Source organism: Candoia aspera, chromosome 3 (assembly GCF_035149785.1).
Source record: "Candoia aspera isolate rCanAsp1 chromosome 3, rCanAsp1.hap2, whole genome shotgun sequence".
Lineage (NCBI taxonomy): Eukaryota > Metazoa > Chordata > Lepidosauria > Squamata > Boidae > Candoia > Candoia aspera.
In genome coordinates this window covers 58,433,438-58,457,819 of record NC_086155.1, presented here as the reverse complement: position 1 = coordinate 58,457,819, position 24,382 = coordinate 58,433,438, and the positions used below count along the sequence as shown (strand labels likewise).

Sequence of the window (24,382 nt, the reverse complement as noted above, 5' to 3'; positions counted from 1 at the left end):
TGTAGTTTTTAAAGCTTGTGTTAAATCTTACGGACCATTCAGATTACTGAGGCTGTTTAGTTGTGATTTTAAATTGGATTGTAGTGAGATATTGCCTTTTTGATGTTATTACTATTTTGTTCTGAAGAGAGCAAATAGATGCATATGTAACTAACGTTATAGATGCATTTTTTGTGCATCTATACCTAGTTATAGATGCATGAAAAATGAAAATACTACTGACAATACTACTGCTATTTCAGGAGGAAAGAAAAGAGGAAAATAGTATTAATTTTATAATGCTAGGTCATGCCCTTAATTTGCATGTCATTATATTTGCAAAAGAAATGGAGCAAATTAACATCCCACTGGATTAAGCAAGTAACTCCAGATACTTTTGGAATCCACTTGGAATATATAATATAATATTGAAGCACTTTGCAACTTTTTGGCTATATAATCCAAGCTACCTGAAAACATTGGTGCTTCATTCTGTTTCCCCCATCCAGTTCTGAGAGATGAGATGGAATTACATTCTTATGCAATTTCATGTGGAGGTGGGAGGAATGAATTCCATTTGCAAGAACTCTGAGGTCAAGAGCCCTGTGCTCCTTGCTTCCTTTTCTCTGTCCTTTCTGTCCTGGACATTGCTAGCCAGTATCTAGGATGCATATAACATATTTTCCTTAGAAGTATTTCCACTAGTGCACTAAGAGTATATGTGATTGTACAGTTATGCTAACCATCCTCTTTTCAATAAACAGTAACCACCAGAAAAGGGGAAAAACTATCCTGTGAATGTGAACCTGTGGGTTTCTGAATGGCTTGTACATGGATTGCAGAATATACCCTGGCATTACCAGGCTTATTCAAACTAGTTACCCCCTGTGCCTGTACGTTGCACAGTTCCGCACCACGGAACTCTAGACTGTTAGCTCTCTTTTTATATACATAAATTATATACTGTATTTCCCCTTTTTACATTTAAGAAATGTCAAAGCAACATTTTATGTATGCCCTTTATGGCTTAGTATTAAAACTAACCCTGGTAGAGATTTCTGGGGAAACATAAAAAGACTTTTTTCTATCCCCTTGCATTTTTGTTATCACAAATAAGAACATAAATAGGCTGAGAAAAATGCTATGTATTAATAAGATATTTACATGTGAGAATGCATCTACAGATAATACTTTAACTGGCAATATTAACTGTTAGTTGATTTTTTTGTATATACTATATGTATATATATATAAAACTAGATATATTTTCTCAAATTTATAACAGCATGAGATTATTCAGAATTTCTCTGTCCTCTGAATAAGAATAAACATATGTTTCCAGAAATAACATAGCAATGAAAAGTCATATAAATAAATAAAACAAATAAATGGGTGAGAAAGCTGGATGAGAGAGGACTAGGTCTTGACTATTAACATGAACTGGTGACTTTCTTTCTTAGGAAGAGGATCTAAGGAACAGTGATGGAAATAAACAAAGGAGAAGTGACAGCTGGCCAGGAACATAAACTTACCCATCTGCTTTTGGAAGGCTTGAAAGCCTAGGCAATCCTCACTGGGGAATTGTCATAACCCGTCATTTCCTTGCTGACTTGGTGATCCAAGAATAGTCTTATGTGACCATCAGGAGTTTCCCAATTGATACAAGTATCTGAGAATGTGGGAGTAGTAGGAAACTACATTTTGATGAGTGCATACATACATACAACACAAGATAGCTCACAAAGGCACCTAAGAAGGAATTAATGCCATGACCCTGGCAATTAGGAGGAAATATTGAGGCTGGACTATGTCGAAATTCTTGGAGATTAAACAAAAGAGAAAAAAGATTTAGAAAATGTGATGGAATGGATTTGAAGATTTTACACAAGATAACGTATTGCAAATGTTAAACATTGTGAGGAAAGAGAAAAATAGGAATAATAATATCTGCAATAAGACAATAAAACTGCAGAAAAGCCATGTTGGTTTGTGGTAGCCAAAAATCAGGAGTCTGGTACCACCATTTCAGGCTAAAATTTTTTATTAAAAGGCATTAGCTTTTGTGAGCTACAGCTCACTTCAACAGAGACTTGGAGTAGCTATACTGAGGTAGGACTTAACTGGAATGATGGGGGAAGATGGTGTGGTTATGCGGATGCAAGATACATGTGAGGCAGATTGCAGGTTGTTACCCATTAACGATTGTAATGTGTTAAAACCAGTTGTGTTTGTCAAGACCTTCTGAGAAAGCCTGAAACCATTTGATGCATAGGAGTTCAGCAGTCCCTTGCTGAATATTGCTGGTGCAGTTTTTTTGTTCCAGAATAGCTGCTCTGAGATCTGTAACAGAGTGTCTGGGGAAGTTAACATGCTTTGCTATCACTTTGTCTTTGTTCTGAGTTCTGATGTCAAACTTGGGTCTATTAATTCTTTTGTGCAAAGTCTGGCATGTTTGTCAATTGTATCCAGCTAAATTTTAGCTATCCATGTATCTGATGAAGTGAGCTGTACTTCATGAAAGCGTATGCTTTTAAAATTTTTTAGTCTAAAGATATGCTCTCAGACTATTTTCTAATTGTAAAAGTGTCCATAGGCTGCCCATGCTAGCTCAAGGATATCCCATATGTATACTTTTCAATAATGCCGTTCTTAACATTCAGTTGTTTCACTAATAAATATTCAAAAAAGACCTTTACATCAATCATCCCTGGTAGCAACTACCACACTACAGCTTTATTACTGTACGTCTTTCTGATTCCACCTCTCCTGTTTACCCCCCAGAGTTAAATAAACAAGAGTTGAAATGTTTGCACGGTCTGTTTAATTTCAGAGGGATTCGAGTCTCCCAGAAGCCTCAACTCTATCTCATTTTGTATAGGTTCAATATTTTGTAACTGCATGACCAAGCAAGTCCTTATTTGAAGATAAATGAATACATTTTCGCAAGTCAGTATACTGTTTCTAAATGTAAAAGAACAGATTGAGGACAAATTGATTCCTTTTACTACCAGTTTAATAAAAATGGGTAGTATGATATCCTTCAGCAAAGGATCATTACCTTGTCGTGGTGCTGGAGCTTGAGCACCTCAATGATGCCATGAGCTGAACCGTGAAGGGCCACCCAAGACGGGAAGGTCATGACAGAGAGGTCAGACTAAATGCGATCCCTGGGGAAGGTAATGGCAACCCACCCCAGTATTCTTGCCGTGAAAACTCAATGGATCAGTACAGCCAGAGATATGTCGGTATGCCATCAGATGAGACCCCCAGGTCGGAAGATGGTCAAAATGCTACTGGGGAGGAACAGAGGATGAGTTCAACTAGCCCCAGACGTGATGACGCAGCTAGCTCAAAGCCGAAAGGATGGCTAGTGGCCGACGGTGCTGGTGGTGAACGGCGAATCCGATGTTCTAAGGATCAACACACCATCGGAACCTGGAATGTAAGATCTATGAGCCAGGGCAAATTGGATGTGGTTATTGGTGAGATGTCAAGATTAAAGATAGACATTCTGGGCGTCAGTGAACTGAAATGGACTGGAATGGGCCACTTCACATCAAATGACCACCAGATCTACTACTGTGGACAAGAGGACCACCGAAGAAATGGAGTAGCCTTCATAACTAATCGTAAAGTGGCTAAAGCAGTGCTTGGATACAATCCAAAAAACGACAGAATGATCTCAATTTCTAATTCAGGGCAAGCCATCTAACATCACAGTGATCCAAATATACGCCCCAACCACAGATGCTGAAGAAGCTGAAGTAGAGCAGTTCTATGAAGATTTGCAGCACCTACTGGACAACACGCCTAAAAGAGATGTTATTTTCATCACGGGAGACTGGAATGCTAAGGTGGGCAGTCAAATGACACCTGGAATTACAGGTAAGCATGGCCTGGGAGAACAAAACGAAGCAGGACATAGGCTGATAGAATTTTGCCAAGACAACTCAATGTGCATAACAAGCACTCTCTTCCAACAACCTAAGAGACGGCTTTATACATGGACTTCACCAGATGGACAACACCGAAATCAGATTGACTACATCCTTTGCAGCCAAAGGTGGCGGACATCTATACGGTCGGTAAAAACAAGACCTGGAGCTGACTGTAGTTCAGATCACAACCTTCTTATTGCACAATTTAGGATCAGACTAAAGAGGTTAGGGAAGACCCACAGATCCGCTAGATATGAGCTCACTAATATCCCTAAGGAATATGCAGTGGAGGTGAAGAATAGATTTAAGGGACTGGACTTAGTAGATAGGGTCCCGGAAGATCTATGGACAGAAGTTCGCAGCATTGTTCAGGAGGCGGCAACAAAATACATCCGAAAGAAAGAGAAAACCAAGAAGGCAAAGTGGTTGTCTGCTGAGACACTAGAAGTAGCCCAAGAAAGAAGGAAAGCAAAAGGCAACAGTGATAGGGGGAGATATGCCCAATTAAATGCAAAATTCCAGAGGTTAGCCAGAAGAGATAAGGAATTATTTTTAAACAAGCAATGCGTGGAAGTGGAAGAAGACAATAGAATAGGAAGGACAAGAGACCTCTTCCAGAAAATTAGAAACATCGGAGGTAAATTCCAGGCAAAAATGGGTATGATCAAAAACAAAGATGGCAAGGACCTAACAGAAGAAGAAGAGATCAAGAAAAGGTGGCAAGAATATATGGAAGACCTGTATAGGAAGGATAACAATATCGGGGATAGCTTTGACGGTGTGGTCAGTGAGCTACAGTCAGACATCCTGAAGAGTGAGGTTGAATGGGCCTTAAGAAGCATTGCTAATAACAAGGCAGCAGGAGACGACAGCATCCCAGCTGAACTGTTCAAAATCTTGCAAGATGATGCTTTCAAGGTAATGAAAAAGCCAGGGAGTTTCAGAAAAACATCTATTTCTGTTTTATTGACTATTCTAAAGCCTTTGACTGTGTGGACCATAACAATTTGTGGCAAGTTCTTAGCGGTATGGGGATACCAAGTCATCTTGTCTGCCTCCTGAAGAATCTGTATAACAACCAAGTAGCAACAGTAAGAACAGACCACGGAACGACGGACTGGTTTAAAATTGGGACAGGAGTACGGCAGGGCTGTATACTCTCACCCTACCTATTCAACTTGTACGCAGAACACATCATGCGACATGCTGGGCTTGAGGAATCCAAGGCTGGAGTTAAAATCGCTGGAAGAAACATTAACAATCTCAGATATGCAGATGATACCACTTTGATGGCTGAAAGCGAAGAGGAACTGAGGAGCCTTATGATGAAGGTGAAAGAAGAAAGTGCAAAAGCTGGCTTGCAGCTAAACCTCAAAAAAACCAAGATTATGGCAACCAGCTTGATTGATAACTGGCAAATAGAGGGAGAAAATGTAGAAGCAGTGAAAGACTTTGTATTTCTAGGTGCAAAGATTACTGCGGATGCTGACTGCAGTCAGGAAATCAGAAGACGCTTAATCCTTGGGAGAAGAGCAATGACAAATCTCGATAAAATAGTTAAGAGCAGAGACATCACACTGACAACAAAGGTCCACATAGTTAAAGCAATGGTGTTCCCCGTAGTAACATATGGCTGCGAGAGCTGGACCATAAGGAAGGCTGAGAGAAGGAAGATCGATGCTTTGGAACTGTGGTGTTGGAGGAAAATTCTGAGAGTGCCTTGGACTGCAAGAAGATCAAACCAGTCCATCCTCCAGGAAATAAAGCCAGACTGCTTACTTGAGGGAATGATATTAAAGGCAAAACTGAAATACTTTGACCACAGAATGAGAAGACAGGACACCCTGGAGAAGATGCTGATGCTAGGGAGAGTGGAGGGCAAAAGGAAGAGGGGCCGACCAAGGGCAAGGTGGATGGATGATATTCTAGAGGTGATGGACCCGTCCCTGGGGGAGCTGGGGGTGTTGACGACCGACAGGAAGCTCTGGCGTGGGCTGGTCCATGAAGTCACGAAGAGTCGGAAGCGACTAAACGAATAAACAACAAAAGTATGATATCAACAGCTGGTCCTGCCAATAAGCATGGCTGAATGCTTTGGAAAGGAAACATGAGACAAATTTGAGGCTTATTGCAATCAAATACTTCAATTGCTTTTCAATAGAAAGAAGACAAACCAGTCAAATAAAATATCATAAGTTAAATAAATCACAAGGGCCAGCACTGAAGCCTTAATTAAAAGCCACACTTATATGTCATAATTTACTGGGCCGGCCAATTTGAAGTCATTTCTCCAAAATTCAGGGCCAGCTGGAAAGAAAGTGCAAATCTATAGGGCAGAATTTTACAACCACTGCATTGAGTAACAATTCATATAAAGTTTGTTGTCCAATACCATGCTGGCTGGAAATGATGGGAATTGTTACCTGCAACCAAAGAATTGTAGGGTGGGGATATACTGTCTCATATGATGGGCCCAGAAGTGTTCTGTTTCTGTCAAGGGATATACAGTACTGGGTCCATTAGCTTATCTGACAATGCAGATAGCCTAGGATAAGATATTCAGTGAACTGTGCAACAAGACATCATATCAAATCTATTATCACTGTGGTGTGTTTGCCCTACAGCTCTTCTAGGAATTGGACAGGAAAAGCATTAAGTGTATGTAATTTACACTATCAATGCTATTGTCCTTCAGAGGTCTTGGAACAACAAACATATGGTCCCAGAGCATCCAGTCAATGGCCAACTCTTTAGCTTTAAAGAGAAAATGTCTTTAAAAGATGGAACTGAACTACACTGGGGAGTCAGATTCTCCCAAGGGAACAAGGAAACAAGCATCAGTGAGATTTCTGTGGAAATGCCTGAGTTCCTCTTGCCCTTTGATTTTTAACACTAAATGTGACTGATTTACAACCCAACCTGCTGGGAATTGGTGGGAATGTATGCCGATTCCATTCCCCAAGAACCCCAGGGTTTCCTAGCAACATCTGAGTTTGACTTTGAGTGAATGGGACAGGGTTGCTAACAACCTCTGGTGGATCAGACAAGGGGTGGAAGAAACCCCTGTTGTGAGAGCCAAGCCCTTGCAGATGTGCAAATGTTTTGACAAAGAAGCTATTTGCAGATCTTTCTACACTGCCTTATATAGTTCTTGGGGCTTTTCTCTATATTCTTCAGCTTCTTGTACTCTTTGGAGACCTAAAAAGATTAACCCTTTGTTATTTGAAACTTTACATGCTGGGTTTGGACCATGAACCTGGCTTTGCAGTAATTAAACATTTTTCTGTTATTTGAATAAACTTTTACATTTCTTTGGTTTAGCATAAATCCTGAGACTGATATTAATGCAGTTTCTAATCCCAGATGGAACAACATGAGTAGCCACACTACCTGATGGTAAAAAAACCAGGAATCTGGTAGTATCTTTTCCAATTAATTCATTTTATTAAACAGCATAGGCTTTTGCAAACTGCACCTCATTTCATCAGATGCATTACAACTGCTAATTGATGAGGTACTTGTAATCTGTCTCACATGTAACTTGCATCTGCATAATCAATCTGTCTTCTCCATTTCCCACATCAATCAAACCTACTTCAATCTAACCCCTCTATGCATCTGTTGAAGAAAAAGCAAACTTTTTAATTCCTTTTAACCCCTCTATGCATCTGTTGTGTCAGTCTATGGCAGCAAAAAAACAGAAGGGGTTTGGTAGCCTGCAGCTCATGAAAGCTTCTAATAAAATTGTTAGTCTGAAAACAGGCTACCAAACCTCTTCTGTTTTTTTGCTGCCATAGACTGACACAGCTCTCCTCCTACAGTGTCTACTTAATGGTCAAATGTTAGTCATGTCCAAAAGTACTGTCAGTACTACATGACAAACCACTTCTATATTATTGCCAAGAAAACTGTATAGTTACATCCCTGAAGTCACTCAAAGAAGGCTTTATAGTCTGCCATCCACATCCACAATATATATTTTCAACAAGCTACTTTATTAAAGTTTGAAATTCATAAGAGGATGGTTGTTCACATCCTTATCCATATAGACACATAAAGAAAAAAGGTTCCCTCTCCCAGAAATGCATCCTTATTAAGAACGTTTTTTCCCTTCCTTCATAGAAGTGAATTTAACAAACCCTAAGTTGCTGACAATTCACCATGGGGTTTCACCATTCCATTATGCATGAATAGGGTAACTAGAGAGTCACTGCACCATTGCTCCTGTGAAGTGGGCTGAATTTCTAAATGCCTTTTTATTTTAGAACTTATTTGCTTAATGATTGTGAGAGTACCTTAGTTCGGTTCATACACTGCATATGACAAAATGAAACAAGCCACAATGTGTGAATCCAGCCACTGTGATTTTACTTATGGATTTTTCAACTTCCTGCAAACATTGAAGCATTATTTCTCTAAATTGTTCTAAGAAACAAGCTAGTTCAGAGGCCAGGCCCAGCAATCATGGGCTGAGCTGTAATTTGTTATCCATAGACACAATCAACTTGTCTCATAATGTTCAATTCACTATGTGGAAAAAGACATGCCAGCACAGATTACCAGTGGCTAGTTACATGAAATAGGTAGGATAGGAGGCCATGTATATTTCAAGACTGTGCAGGTTCTGCTTCTTTACAATATCTGTTCTCATTTATTTGCTGTAACATTGGCATGACAAATATTGTTCCATATTATTTTTTCTACATTACTGGGAAAAGTTAGGAACCCTTAAAGGTCAAATAGCTGAGGAACATTCTGCTCTGTTAAGCTACTGGGTGATGGCCATAAGGCTTCATTAATCACTGGAATCCACTGCAGGAGGAAAGAGTCCTTTATCACACTCTGGATAATCAGGTGCTCTGCCTCTGCTTTTAGTCTCCACTTTGGAGATGCCTTGTAAGAAGTCTCACAATGACCATTTCAAGGGAATGTTCATTTCCTGGAAGGAAGGAAAAAAAGGAAAGCCAGCAATAACTGCAGATAGCCTGTTGGCAGATCCTCGCTCCCTAAACCTGATTCTCCAATTTTGTGCATAGAATAAAACCCCAGAGCCTCCTTATTCTAACCTACAAAAGCTGGGTGTGATGATGTGTGAACTGAACTCCCTCATCTAGGCACTATCCAGATCCTGACATGCTTGACTTTACATTATGTGCTTCCAGGCCAAGCCCTGTATCTAGGTGGGCTACTATGGCAAAAGGTATTTTGAGTCATTTCCTTTTATACTGTATGCGTGTGGTTTATGTGTATACACAGCTTTACTTAAGAATCACAGTAATACATTTGTTCCTGCCTTATCCTCCTCACTGCAGAGTTAGCAGGTCCAGTACTGAAGAGTGAGACTGCATTTCTTCTATCCTGAGGGAATCAAGTAGGGAAAGAGCATACAGGCACCTGGCCTTCATCTTACAGCATATGGGTGTGGTTTGCTTTCTCGGCCACCCATCATCTTTCCTTTCAAATTCTCTTAGAAGAAATGCATCAACACAGATTAAGGAGTTTATAAATAAGGAATGGTTTTATATTTTTAAAAAAGTATTTCATCCACCAGTCTGGTCTAAGAATTGGCATAATTGTTAAGGATAATCAGGAATATTCACTGTAAATTTTGTCCTTAGAACCAAGGGGAAGGTACAAAAAGACTGAAATTGAGGTGACAAAAGGCATAATGATGCCATGGATGTCAGCCATGGTTTCTAATTATATGAATTTCTATCCCTGCATATTAATTAGCTTAGATAAACTAAAGCAGGTACAAATTGACATACTTTACATCCAGCCAACTCTTCTCAGTATGTAAATGATGCACCTCAATTAAAAAAAATCCTGGGATTCCCAGGGATTATATTAAGTACTCTAAATCCTATTCATATTGCAAAGAGCCTCCAATTAGCTCTGATTTACCAAAACTAGATGTGATCTAGTTGAGGATCAGACTTCCTCAGTTTCAGATTCTTACTTCCTAGACTTCTATTTGCCTTGGCATTCTTCCCCTAAGTATATTCTTTCCATCTTTATTGGAATTCAACTTCCATCAAACTCAGACAAAATCTGTGTCTGAAATTTTTCTCAGCCATTTGCTGACAGTAGACCCTACAGTTGGGCCTGGTGTTACAGCCCTGCAGGTTAGGGAAGGCTAATTTAAGAACAGGCAGTAGCTGGTTCATGTTTTGCACCACGGAGAGAAAACAAAAAAATGAAATCTACCCCCTGTTTAAAGAGACCCCGTTGATTGTCAAAGATGCTCTGGGCAGAATAACAGAGATCCCATTAATCCATTCAACTGAGAACTGTTGCAAAACTTTGTTATGGCTTTTCCCAATAACAACTTTTGGAAGTGTGTGTTGTGGCCCACAAATCCAAGCTGCTCATTGTCTATAAATCAGCAGCTGCACAGAGCTGGCTGGGGCCCATGTGCTTTGTGGCAATTTCCTGACAGCCTCATCACTTTTCTTATCCTCCAAGCTTTTGCTTTCGGTAGAATAATTTCCTGTTCCAGAGCTAGAATAGACTAGCCGTAGTGATACAGGAATACAGATTGCCATTCCCAAAAAGTGCAGGGGGTTATCAGAATGTTATTTTTAGGCAATGTCATCAACACAACCAGCCTGAAGGGGAAAAAAGCTAAATAAACAAACTAACATTCCTAAGATAGTAGTGTAAATCCATTGGAACTCCCACAACTGATACAGGGAGCATTTACAAGCTTGCAATAACTCAATTTACTCTGACTCTGAGAGGTAAGCTTACTTTTTCTAAAGTAAAAACTCTGTGTCTTTATTCCATGTGCAAATTTGCTCTCAGACTCTAAAGAGGTTCACGTATTTAGCTTTGATGATTGCACATGGTGCTTATATGTGACCACATTTCAATTCCTGTTAGTGTATAACTGAGAATTGAAGAAACAAAAATTCCCCAAAGGTTTCAGGAGTTTGATTATTTATACAACACTGGAGACACTTGCTGGTGATAATCCTAGAGTCAGAGTCAAGGTTTGATCCTAATTCTAGAAGAGGAGTGTTACGGAGATTAGCATGAGGGAAAGCATTCTGTGTATGCTAAGAAGTGCTGCTCCTGACAAATATTGGTGCAAATTAAGCACTGGAGCTGAGAATTTATTGTGTTTGTTTCTGTTTGGGAGAACATACTTGATTTTCAATAAGAAGGAATACTTGGGGTACAACATAAAGGCCTGAATTATGTTTTCTAAGGCTGTCATGTCATACAGAAAGATATATTATTTAATATGTGACTTTTAAAAAGATAAAGAGGAACGCCCTTTTCAGCTATGCATTTATTACATTATAACAGGGATATTGAGGTAAAATCCTATTTGTGATGGAAATTTGGTTTTGTAGCTTAGCATGTTATACAAATCTAGCCAACTGTAGTTTGTTCCTTGAACAGTGGTTAACACTATTGTGGCACTATTGAGTACATGAACCCAGTCAGTATGTTTGATTTTTTTTTTTTTTAATCATATGGAATAGCAGTTCAGTGTTCATGCTGCTTTTTTCTTGTTGGGAAATCCTTGTGAGGTCCAGCAGCCAGATGTGTAGACTATTTAGCCATGATAAGTCACGTTGCCTGGGGTGCACCATGAGGAGGCTAGCCTACATTGCACCGAGTCAGGCTGAGAAAGAGTGACTGGCCCAAGGTCACCCAGCCGGCTTTCATGCCTAAGGCGGGACTAGAACTCACAGCCTCCTGGTTTCTAGCCTGGTGCCATAACCACTAGACCAAACTGGCTCTCAGTATGTTTGAATGAACTAATTTGCAATCTTATTACATTCTTATATCTCAAGATTTAATACAAAACAAGGGAAAATTTTCAGTCTTAGCTTCATGGGTAACCTTCTGGAGGTCATGTGACAGTGATGAGCAGTGTCATCTTTACATATCTACCCCTTTCACATTCTGCTCAGAAATGCGGCAAAGTGTTTCCTGTCAGCAGAGCAGGGAAGGAGAGAAGGGAGACTGCAGAAACTGGAAGTTAAATGTTACCTCCTCCATCATCTCTTCTCCCTGCTCAGCAGTTGAGTAATGGAGGAAATGATTCTGTGGACTAGAACAAATAGATGGAAAAAAGTAGGTGAAACTTACTGCAGGCTATATGGGAGGCTCACTGGCCATGAGGTCCCATTCCATTATTTCAAATGGTGTAAGAACCTGAAAAGACATTATTTCTACATAAGCCAACCATATCTTTCTTGGAAAAGGTGAACACAAGCTTTCTTTCATGCTTGCCTTCAGCATCCTGATATTTAAGTGAGATAAGTGGGACCTATAAGAAAGCACAGCAGGGTGGATTTCTCCTACTCAGAGTTCTAGCCAACCAAGATCCTGCATTTCATTCTAACTTTTTTTTCCAGTTTTCATTTCTCATTCCTCAGTTGCTAGCATTCTAAGCCTGTTCAATGTACTCATTCCTCACTAATCTGTTTGTTTGGATTTATCAGAGATGTTTATCTTCTTGGGACTTTTTTCTTCTTCATAATGTTTTCTGCTTCAACGGCCTTTCACTTTTTCCCAAGCATGCTGATACTTCCCTCTTGTTTCTCAGTAGCCCTATTTCGGTTGTATAACCATCATCATAATTCATCACTTGAATTCACTTCTAGAGGTCCAGTTTCTGTTCCTGAGAGAGCATGGTAGCTACCACCAAAAAACCCTACAATGAGGTGGTTTTACATTGCACTGAATAATGGAATTTCCAAACATAATGGATCAGCCATGTGTTTTTGCTCTCCCAGGCTGTGGGGGTAGATTTTGCCTTGTGGAGAAATATGATCTGAACAAACTGTATAGACTGAAATTTCCTCCTCATACCAATGGGGCACAGAACTGGACCACTGGACTTCCTTCAGCAGCAGCTACTTTATAACTCTGATAACTAAAGAACTGCAAATAGATCACATATTACAAGAAAGGAAAAAGATCAAGCTAGAAATACAGCATACCACGAGGAAGCAATGCATGGAAAGAATGTTATCAGCAATGTGGTCCTGAGGTACTTGTTATGGGAAAGGAATGTAAGCATGATTGGGCAAAGGGACTTCAGGAAATAGAGGAGGCAATGAATGCCCAGCTCAGAATACTACCTAGGAGAAAAGAATTGTTCCTGGAAAACTAAGGTAAGCAAGAGATTGGAATTGGGTAGTCAGAGGCATCTGACTTAATTCCATCTCTTCCTCTGGAAGCTGGCTGAGTCCCAGACTTGGCAATGGGTGGGAAGGGAGGTGAGGTCATCTAACCTCAACTGCCATATGGCAGGCAAGGAAACTCCCTTGTACTACATTCCTGAATGATGAGTCTACCATGACTTCAGTTATCCAAGTTAACTGTTCATCATGACTTTTCCCCTAGAAAGTTTATTTCCCAGCTCTGTATAGTTGCACCATTAGAAATACAACTTCATAGCCAAGCTAAAATGAGACTTCCATATAGCATGGTGCCATCAGCTATTAAAATCTTAAACCACAGATAAACCCATCATTTTTAGAATCAAACAGCAGCTGGAGATGGCAATTACAATCTAGGGAAAAGATGCAGCTACTTTAAGAACAGTGTTCCAAAGTGCCTTTCATTTCCCCTTTGAATCAAAGCACTACGTGTATGTGTATTTATATAATTTATTTATTGTACTTCCAAGTCAGCTGATAACTGTAGTTCTTTAGTCAGCAGAGGATAGCTGGTTCCCTTGCAAAAATGATCTGTATGAGCGCCTTTACAGCTTTGTTGCTTCTTTCTGAGCCTGGCATTGCTGGTGCTGTTGCTGCTAAAAGACCCCAAACTTTTCTCTTTGCCTTTTATTGCCCATTTGTACCTGCATGGCAGCTGTTTCTGCATATGGTTTGTACTCTGAGCTGTTCAGAAACCATTTTTCTTTGCAGAGCTCCAAAATAAGCTGCAAAGTAGGAAAGAGCAGGACGAATGTCTGTGAGTAGTGATATTCCAAGGGGTTTTTTTTAGATTTTTTTTATCCCACCATTATTATTTTTATAAATAACTGAAGGTGGGGAACATACCTAATACTCCTTCCTCCTCCTATTTTCCCTACAACAACAACCCTGTGAGTGAGTTGGGCTGAGAGAGAGTGACTGGCCCAAAGTCACCCAGCCGGCTTTCATGCCTGAGGCAGGAGTAGAACTCATAGTCCACTGTTTCTAGCCTGGTGCCTTAACCGCTATATATGCACACTTTTTGCATATGGTTCTTTCCCTTGTCTCCACCCCTTGACCACTTTGGTCAAGCAGCTTGTGCAACAATAAAGATAGGAATAAAGGATGTGGAATGATGTATATCACTGAGAAGCAAGGCCTCACAGATTTAATCATGGGCTAACGACTAAAGGCTGAGGACCATAATTTGGACGCTCCAGGAAATTACTACAATAAACTATGTCCGTTGTACCTTAAAAGACTCCTGTGAAAGCAGCTTTTGTACTCCCATTTATATTTATTATTTCAAGAATCATTCCATAATTTTCTGTTATTTGTCAGTAAAGATTTATGTTGAAGTATGGGTATGATTTCCCAAAGAAATTAGGGCCACAGAAATAGGTACATGCTATCTTTAGAACAAAATTAAACACTCTTCCATTTTTGCTTGTTGTGTAGAAAAGGACATTTCTATACCTGCTGGACACCCCCCCCCCTTTTTTTTTTTACATCTATCAAAGGTTCCCTATCTACTTTTGTATTTGCCTATTATTTATTCTGGGCTCAACTGCAGACTCATAACAGCTTGGTTTGCTGTTGTCACCATATAGCTTCCCAAATCCATATTTCTCATTGTACTTTCTACATGGAGACATGGATGGAGCCAGATCTCAACTCCTGAATAGTTTCACATATCAAATAACCTTGATTTGAATTATTTGTCCCTGCTTTATTTAGCTTTATTAACTATTGTTAACCACCCCGTGTTAGTAACTGTCTACTGCCATTATGTCTGTTGTCTCTCCTAATGGCTTTGCACATTGTGGTGTTGTGTAACTTGTCCTTTCTTCCAAAGCAGTACTGCTGCTAAATGCCCTTCTTGGACACTCCTTGCCTATATTCATCCCTCATGGTTAATTATTACCTCTTCCTTATGGCCCTTCAGCTAGTGCTGCAGCTGCAGTTTCAGTTAGGTCTCTTTGAACAGGGATGAATTAATTGACTGAAATTGAAGCACATGGATTACACATAGAGTTACATTCATAGGTTAACAAGGCAAAGGACAATAGGACTTCTGTACTTTTAACTGTAATCATTAATAATTAATTGTTGTTGTTTATTTGTTTAGTCGCTTCCGACTCTTCGTGACTTCATGGACCAGCCCACGCCAGAGCTCCCTGTCGGTCGTCAACATGCCCAGCTCCCCCAGGGACAAGTCTGTCACCTCTAGAATATCATCCATCCATCTTGCCCTTGGTCGGCCCCTCTTCCTTTTGCCCTCCACTCTCCCTAGCATCAGCATCTTCTCCAGGGTGTCCTGTCTTCTCATTCTGTGGCCAAAGTATTTCAGTTTTGCCTTTAATATCATTCCCTCAAGTGAGCGGTCTGGCTTTATTTCCTGGAGGATGGACTGGTTTGATCTTCTTGCAGTCCAAGGCACTCTCAGAATTTTCCTCCAACACCACAGTTCCAAAGCATCGATCTTCCTTCTCTCAGCCTTCCTTATGGTCCAGCTCTCGCAGCCATATATTACTACGGGGAACACCATTGCTTTAACTATGCGGACCTTTGTTGTCAGTGTGATGTCTCTGCTCTTAACTATTTTATCGAGATTGGTCATTGCTCTTCTCCCAAGGATTAAGTGTCTTCTGATTTCCTGACTGCAGTCAGCATCTGCAGTAATCTTCGCACCTAGAAATACAAAGTCTTTCACTGCTTCTACATTTTCTCCCTCTATTTGCCAGCTATCAATCAAGCTGGTTGCCATAATCTTGGTTTTTTTTAGGTTTAGCTGCAAGCCAGCTTTTGCACTTTCTTCTTTCACCTTCATCATAAGGCTCCTCAGTTCCTCTTCACTTTCAGCCATCAAAGTGGTATCATCTGCATATCTGAGATTGTTAATGTTTCTTCCAGCGATTTTAACTCCAGCCTTGGATTCCTCAAGCCCAGCATGTCACATGATGTGTTCTGCGTACAAGTTGAATAGGTAGGGTGAGAGTATACAGCCCTGCCGTACTCCTTTCCCAATCTTAAACCAGTCCGTTGTTCCATGGTCTGTTCTTACGGTTGCTACTTGGTCGTTATACAGATTCTTCAGGAGGCAGACAAGATGACTTGGTATCCCCATACCCCTAAGAACTTGCCACAATTTGTTATGGTCCACACAGTCAAAGGCTTTAGAATAGTCAATAAAACAGAAATAGATGTTTTTCTGAAACTCCCTGGCCTTTTCCATTATCCAGTGGATATTGGCAATTTGGTCCCTAGTTCCTCTGCCTTTTCTAAACCCAGCTTGTACCTCTGGCAATTCTCGCTCCATGAACTGCTGAAGTCTACCTTGCAGGATCTTGAGCATTACCTTACTGGCATGTGAAATGAGTGCCACTGTTCGATAGTTTGAACATTCTTTAGTGTTTCCCTTTTTTGGTACGGGGATATAAGTTGATTTTTTCCACTCTGATGGCCATTCTTGTGTTTTCCAAATTTGCTGGCATATAGCATGCATTACCTTGACAGCATCATCTCGCAAGATTTCGAACAGTTCAGCTGGGATGCCGTCGTCTCCTGCTGCCTTGTTATTAGCAATGCTTCTTAAGGCCCACTCAACCTCACTCTTCAGGATGTCTGGCTGTAGCTCACTGACCACACCGTCAAAGCTATCCCCGATATTGTTATCCTTCCTATACAGGTCTTCCATATATTCTTGCCACCTTTTCTTGATCTCTTCTTCTTCTGTTAGGTCCTTGCCATCTTTGTTTTTGATCATACTCATTTTTGCCTGGAATTTACCTCCGATGTTTCTAATTTTCTGGAAGAGGCCTCTTGTCCTTCCTATTCTATTGTCTTCTTCCACTTCCGCGCATTGCTTGTTTAAAAATAATTCCTTATCTCTTCTGGCTAACCTCTGGAATTTTGCATTTAATTGGGCATATCTCCCCCTATCACTGTTGCCTTTTGCTTTCCTTCTTTCTTGGGCTACTTCTAGTGTCTCAGCAGACAGCCATTTTGCCTTCTTGGTTTTCTCTTTCTTTGGGATGTATTTTGTTGCCGCCCCTTGAACAATGTTGCGGACTTCTGTCCATAGTTCTTCCGGGACCCTATCTACTAAGTCCAGTCCCTTAAATCTATTCTTCACCTCCACTGCATATTCCTTCGGAATATTCGTGAGCTCGTATCTAGCTGATCTGTGGGTCTTCCCTAACCTCTTTAGTCTGATCCTAAATTGTGCAATAAGAAGTTTGTGATCTGAACTACAAGCAGCTCCAGGTCTTGTTTTTACCAACCGTATAGATGTCCGCCACCTTTGGCTGCAAAGGATGTAGTCAATCTGATTTCGGTGTTGTCTATCTGGTGAAGTCCATGTATAAAGCCGTCTCTTAGGTTGCTGGAAGAGAGTGTTTGTTATGCACATTGAGTTGTCTTGGCAAAATTCTATCAGCCTATGTCCTGTTTCGTTTTATTCTCCCAGGCCATGCTTACCTGTAATTCCAGGTGTCATTTGACTGCCCACCTTAGCATTCCAGTCTCCCGTGATGAAAATAACATCTCTTTTAGGCGTGTTGTCCAGTAGGTGCTGCAGATCCTCATAGAACTGCTCTATTTCAGCTTCTTCAGCATCTGTGGTTGGGGCGTATATTTGGATCACTGTGATGTTAGATGGCTTGCCCTGAATTCGAATTGAGATCATTCTATCATTTTTTGGATTGTATCCAAGCACTGCTTTAGCCACTTTACGATTAGTTATGAAGGCTACTCCATTTCTTCGGTGGTCCTCTTGTCCACAGTAGTAGATCTGGTGGTCATTTGATGTGAAGTGGCCCATTCCAGTCCATTTCAGTTCACTGACGCCCAGAATGTCTATCTTTAATCTTGACATCTCACCAATAACCACATCCAATTTGCCCTGGCTCATAGATCTTACATTCCAGGTTCCAATGGTGTGTTGATCCTTAGAACATCGGATCCGCCGTTCACCACCAGCACTGTCGGCCACTAGCCATCCTTTCGGCTTTGAGCTAGCTGCGTCATCACGTCTGGGGCTAGTTGAACTCATCTTCTGTTCCTCCCCAGTAGCATTTTGACCATCTTCCGACCTGGGGGTCTCATCTTCCGATGGTATACCAACATATCTCTGGTTGTACTGATCCATTGAGTTTTCACGGCAAGAATACTGTGGTGGGTTGCCATTACCTTCCCCAGGGATCGCATTTAGTCTGACCTCTCTGTCATGACCTTCCCGTCTTGGGTGGCCCTTCACGGTTTAGCTCATGGCATCATTGAGGTGCTCAAGCTCCAGCACCACGACAAGGTAACGATCCTTTGCTGAAGTAATAATTAATACTAAAGTAATAAATATGAGGTTGTGAGAAAAGCTATTCTTGCTGAAATTTCCCTTAAAATTTTCCTTTTGAAGCTGATCATACTATGATTCATTATGATTATAATCCCATTCTTCCCAACCTGGATATGTTGGATTTCAAATCCCATGAGCTTCAAATCCCTGGCCATATTGGTTTCAGGTTATGGTAGTTGAAAGCCAGTGCAGTGGGAGCCAAACTGGGGAAGGAGAGTGAAACACTGCAGTTAGTTTCCTCTACATAATTCATAATTCTACAAAGGACTTCTCTACAGCAAGTTTTTTTAACTCATTATTTTTTCGCTATGAGCACATCAGAAGTGCTGCTGTGGATACATGCATAATGCTTGCTCGAAGACTTAAGAAAATACAACATGAAGTAGGAAGTACTGTATGATGTTATAAGGCAGCCAAAGTTATAATGTGCCCTTAAAAACAATGAGGCACAGCTTGTGTAATATTACTATCAGCAACAACAATAATACCAATACACAGTTTGGGAAAACACTGCATACCTCATTTTAAACTAGCAAACATGAAAAATGGGGGCATCCATTGCTCTATCTGTTGCTATAACATATCCTGATTTTTGATAAAGAACTGCCAAATATCCTGTTCTCATTTATTCTTGAGTACTTTCTTTCTGATCATTGAGTTATGCTGAACTGGCCACCTACACATATTTTGAGGCTAACATATTCCATCTTTTATCAAAGCAACAAGTTTGAGTTTTCACACTTATTTACTATCTTTCCTTTCTATTCAACTGAAACATTTGAGGCAGCTTCTAGTAAATGTATTTGATGTGTATTGACCTTCTCTTTACCGGTAAGAAGGCTGTCTGCTATAACTAGCTGTCTTCCTTCCCAGGAAGGATTATCACTGGCAGTACTGAAAAACATGCTTTATATAAAATATCCCAGGTTCATTTCCTGCATCCTCAAGAAGGACTGATAAAGATCCTTGTCTGAAATCCTAATGATTAGTGTCAATCAGCTAATGGTAGTGAATCAAATGTTAACATATTCTGGATAGTTAACCCATTCTATAGATTTAATTTATGGTTTAGCATGATGTGAAAGTTGGATTTTTTGAATAAAATATGATTAGCGTAACAGTTGGTATGTCATGTGAATACAGTTGCATTTACATGTTGCACTTACCTATGGCTAACTTAACCACACTTTATAGAATTAACCCAGTTTTCCAGGATTGTAAAATATACTGAACTAACTGCACAGGCTGAGTTCATATATCATATTAGGTTATAACGTGAGGTTTTTGGTTTTAGAATAACATGGTGTGTGTATAAGAATTATGGTATATTCAAAACATGGTTAAACATGGTTTAAAGTAACATATGAACCCAGTCCCAACACATACTATATTGATCTTGATAGAGTTATAATTTGCTATGATGTATTTCAACAGCCTTGTGTGTCGCAGAGTGGTAGGTGGCAGTATTGCAACCGAAACTCTCCCCACGACTCGAATTCGATCCCAGTGGAATCTGGATTCTCCCTCGGGTAGCCGGCTCAGGTTGACTCAGCCTTCCATCCTTCCAAGGTTGCTAAAATGAATACCCAGCTTGCTGGGGAAGGTGACGACTGGGGAAGGCAATGGCAAACCACCCCGCTATAGTCTGCCAATAAAACGTTGTGAAGCGGCGTCCCTCCAAAGGGTCAGACGTGACTCGGTGCTTGCACAGGGGACCTTTCACCTTTCATGATATATTTCAAATTTTTATGTGCTTGATAGCATGAGGTAGAACTATCTACATCATTTGTTCTTTTATGAACTGCACTTATAGAACAGAATGTTGCACTTTTTATGTTAAAGCAGTTATTTATAAGTGTGTTTACAGTAAGCTCCAAATATTCAGAAAGCTCTGGAGGAGGTTTGATTTCTTTTCCTTTGTAAATAGTCAAACCTGATTCATTACTGGGATATCACATGTTTATTTAACAAATTCTATTAGCAGTAGATGAGGGAAATCACTGAGTTGTTTTGCAACTGTATTTTGCCCTGAGTTGTTCTAACTCCAAAGGGACAGAAGGTGTGAATGCAACTTCCGAGATTAAAATAAATGTTTTGCCTTCAGGCCCCTTCCCAGTTCTCATTATTCTCATACCACCTATTAATAAGCCCCAACCACTTATTGTGTTGTGGTTTTTGATGGAGAAGGGTAAGTAGTGGAATACATAGAGGGAATGGCTTGAGCAGCGGTGTGGTAGCTGTTGTTTCCAAAGGAGAAAAATACCCATCTTGGACGTAATGAAACAGAGATGTAAATAAACAATATATGAACATTTCCACCTATTGCTTTGGCTTTTTGAAGGACTGATGCAACCCTTCAGACTTCAGGTGTAGACTATGAATTTTACTAGATATGGAAAATAAGAATCTGGCTGAATTTATTTATTTATTTATTTATTTATCACATTTTTATCACTGCCCATCTCCCCCACAAGGAGGGACCCTGGGTGGTTCACAATAAAAACAGTTTAAAAATTCAGTTTAAAAATAATACTATCAATCAATAAATATATAAAAATCCATTGTAGCTACCCCTACAATGAGATCAAGCAGCTTGGGAGAGGCTGTTGTCATGCAGCTGGGAGGACTGTACAATAGCAGCACCCCAAGCTTGTCTCTTGAACCAACTTCAGAAATACAGCCTCACAACTAGTCACTGGAAGAAGCGTGCTCCTTGCAATGGTGCACAATTGCCATACTGCCTCCCCTGCCCCAAGACAGGACTGATGCAAGACATAAAACCTGGCTGGACAGTTCTCACTGAGTAGGATTCTCACTTCTTTGTCTACCCAGGTCTCAGTAACACATGCCATGTCAGCCATCTTGTCCATGATGAAATCATGAATATGGCTAGTTTTATTGCAGCCAGACCTGGCATTCAGAAGTATCAACCTGTGCCCAGCAGTTCAGCTGCCTGGGTCTTGACTTGAGATTGGAGAGCCAGCAACAGATTGGCAGTGAATTTCCAGTCTCTCTTCCTCTGGCATCTATCATCATATCTCCCCCTGTTCATCACTAGTGTTATCCTTCCCTCTTTCTCCACTTCCCCTTAGCTACTGCCCCTTTACCGCCTTGATGTTGTTTAACCAAATCAGTACTATTTTTTTCACTATCCAAAATCAAGAATGCTGAACAAGGGAAGAGATTTTAACTTCACCTCCTGACTCCATCTTCCTGTAATCACTGCTTGCCATTAGTCCTTTCCCTTTACTTAAATTAGTAAAAGCTGGCAAATAAGTTGACAAGGAGAGTTATAGGAAGAACTTTTTTCTATTTGTACTGCAGGGTGAATAAGGCCCAGTGTGATTCAGCAAAGGCTAAATTTGGCTTCTTCCACGTCACATTAAAAGGGACTGTCTTTAAAAATTATCACAATTCCACTTTTGAACTATAATGAGTCATATATATAGTAGTTGGCATTGCTCATAATGGCATGTGGCTGGTTATTCTGATCTTGGGGAAACCCCTACAACCCTATATAATCCTGCACTTAATTTCTTTTCCAATCCATTGGTAGTCTGCTCATTACTAGAAAAATATTTATAGCTCTGAAATCAGAGACTGCAGTTAGGGGTGAAAAGCCAAATGAAATTCTATAGAAAGTTTGAGTAGCAGGAGGTGAGTGAGTGCAAAACAGTGTCTTCTTCCATAAATGAGTAAGCAGCATGTGACTCTCTGTAAGAGGACCAGACTTCTGGTCCAAGAGAAGTTTTTTTTCCCCCCAGTCTTTCTGTTTTACCTTTGCTAGACTGAGTAAGAGTTCATAATCTGGCCTCAGAGAATTGCTATCTATTGGCAAAAGAAAACCAAAACCAAGCCAGAACAGATTTGGGTAAAAGAGAATTTTCTCTTATAAGTACCAGTCAAGGATAAACCCATATTATTATTGACATTTTATTCATCTTTCTTAAAATTCATAATGTTAAATGTTTTAAATTATCAATAGAAGATTTAATTTGTCCTAAGTTAAACTCATTCCATCAGTATGTCCACATAACATTTAGTTGTTTCTCTTATTATCACAACATATAAGCTCTATTACTTAATACTAAGAGAATATTTAGTTCCAGATTTTGGGTCATCCAGAAGTATACATGGTGTATAATAACTCCGAATAGCTTCTGTTTAGTTGACTTCATGATACCAATCACAGGTGGAGAATTTACTTGGTGGTCCAGTGCCAGAGGGCAGGGAAAGTCAAGAGCTTACCAATTATACTCTTTACAGACATTTTAACAGTACAGGTAGTCCTTGTTTAGCATCTACAATTGGGACTGGCAACTCTGTCATTAAGTGAAGCTGTTGCTAACTAAAACAGCAATTGTGCTTATGATCTTACTTCAGCTTTCCTTTGCTTTACAGACCTGTGAAGGTCGTACATGCTAGTATTGGAAGTTACTTTTTCATCACTGTCATAACTGTGAATGATCGCTAAATGAGGCAGTTGTTAAACAAGGACTACAGGTAGTCTTCACTTAACGACCATTCATTCAGCAACTGTTCGAAATTATGATGGTGCTGAAAAAATGGATTTACAACCTGTGTCCAAAATTACGACTGTTGCAGTGCCCCCACAGTTACATGATCAAAATTCGGGCACTTGGCAGCCTGCCCTCACGACTGCAGGGGTGCTTCAACTTCAACAGGGCAGCAAGCAGACTCAGAACCTCTGAGAAGACAGCGTAGGCTTCCGAAGACAGCGTTCTGAAGGGAGCCATGTGGAGGAAACATTCGCCGGAGAAGCTGGGTCCAAAAAGGACTCAGCAAAGGCAGCGAGGCGCTTCTGCTTCTCCCATGGGGGGTGAGTGAAAAAGGCTAAGGTCAGTGCAGGGCACTGGGAGAGGAGACAGCTGGGTGAACAAATGTGGGCTGGGGAGGCTGGAGCTTGCTATGATGGTTAGGCTGGGCTAGGCTGGATCTTTGCATGGGTCAGCTGAGGCTGGAACTTCGTGCAGCTGGGCTAGGGCAGCTGGAGCTGGCTGCAGCCCCAGAACCAAGCAGTTCTGGGTCTGCTTGCTGCCCCACAAGGCAGGGTGCAGGGCTTCCAAATGGGCAGAGATGGGGGGGAGATAGGCAGGTGGGGGGAGCTAAAGGCAGTGTTCGGGGCTGAGGGGGACCAAGTCCGGAATGGCTTGGATTGAGGTGGGTGCTCGGGCTAACGACTGGTAAAATTCACTTAACAACGGCAAGGGGAGTTGCCAGGATTGCCGTCACTAAGCGATGCCATCTTGCTTTACAACCACATTGCTTAGTGACCAAAATTCCAGGCTTAATTACCATCATTAAGTGAAGACTACCTGTACCTGTAATGCAGAGCATTGCAGAAATTTTTGCAGTGGCTGGCAGGCTGTCCTTTTCTGTTGTTTTGTTGTTGTTGTTGTTATTGCTTTAAAAATTCCATATTTAAGTCATACCTACTGCTTCTCGTGCTCACACCTGAACTTTGAATTTATTCTGTTATGAACATTTAGAAATCAATCGATATGGCAGCAAAAAAAAAATTAGCATAATTTTAGCTTCCTGCAATATTTATTTTTATTTTCTGCTATTTTTTCTTACAACCCAGAAGGATAATTGCTATCCCCTTCAGTTGTACTTACTGCCTGCAACTCTGCTTTCTGTATGCAAAGCCTAGCAAATAGAAGAGAACCTCTGCACTGCTCTTATAGGAGCATTTATGTATGGCAAGTTGGCATATGGCTGATGAACTGGGATTTGTGACCAGAGACAGAAAGTGCTGTTTTGGCCAGTTTCCTCTGTAATACTGTATGAAGCAGCTCTCAACTAGCAGTGAGAAAATCTCAGTTTGAAAGAGACTCTGGAACAGAGGCAGCATTCAGAATTGGATTTCAAAGCAGAAATGTGAGCCCCTCATTCCACATTAAAAAGATGATTCCCCTGAAAATAAAATA

General features: G+C 40.5%; 1 protein-coding gene across 1 annotated transcript in view; it reads left to right on the top strand.

Moving 5' to 3' along the window:
* Positions 1–24,382, top strand: part of BTBD19 (BTB domain containing 19) — a 50,064-nt gene that overhangs the window by 12,517 nt on the left and 13,165 nt on the right. The gene's annotated exons all lie outside the window — the stretch shown is intronic.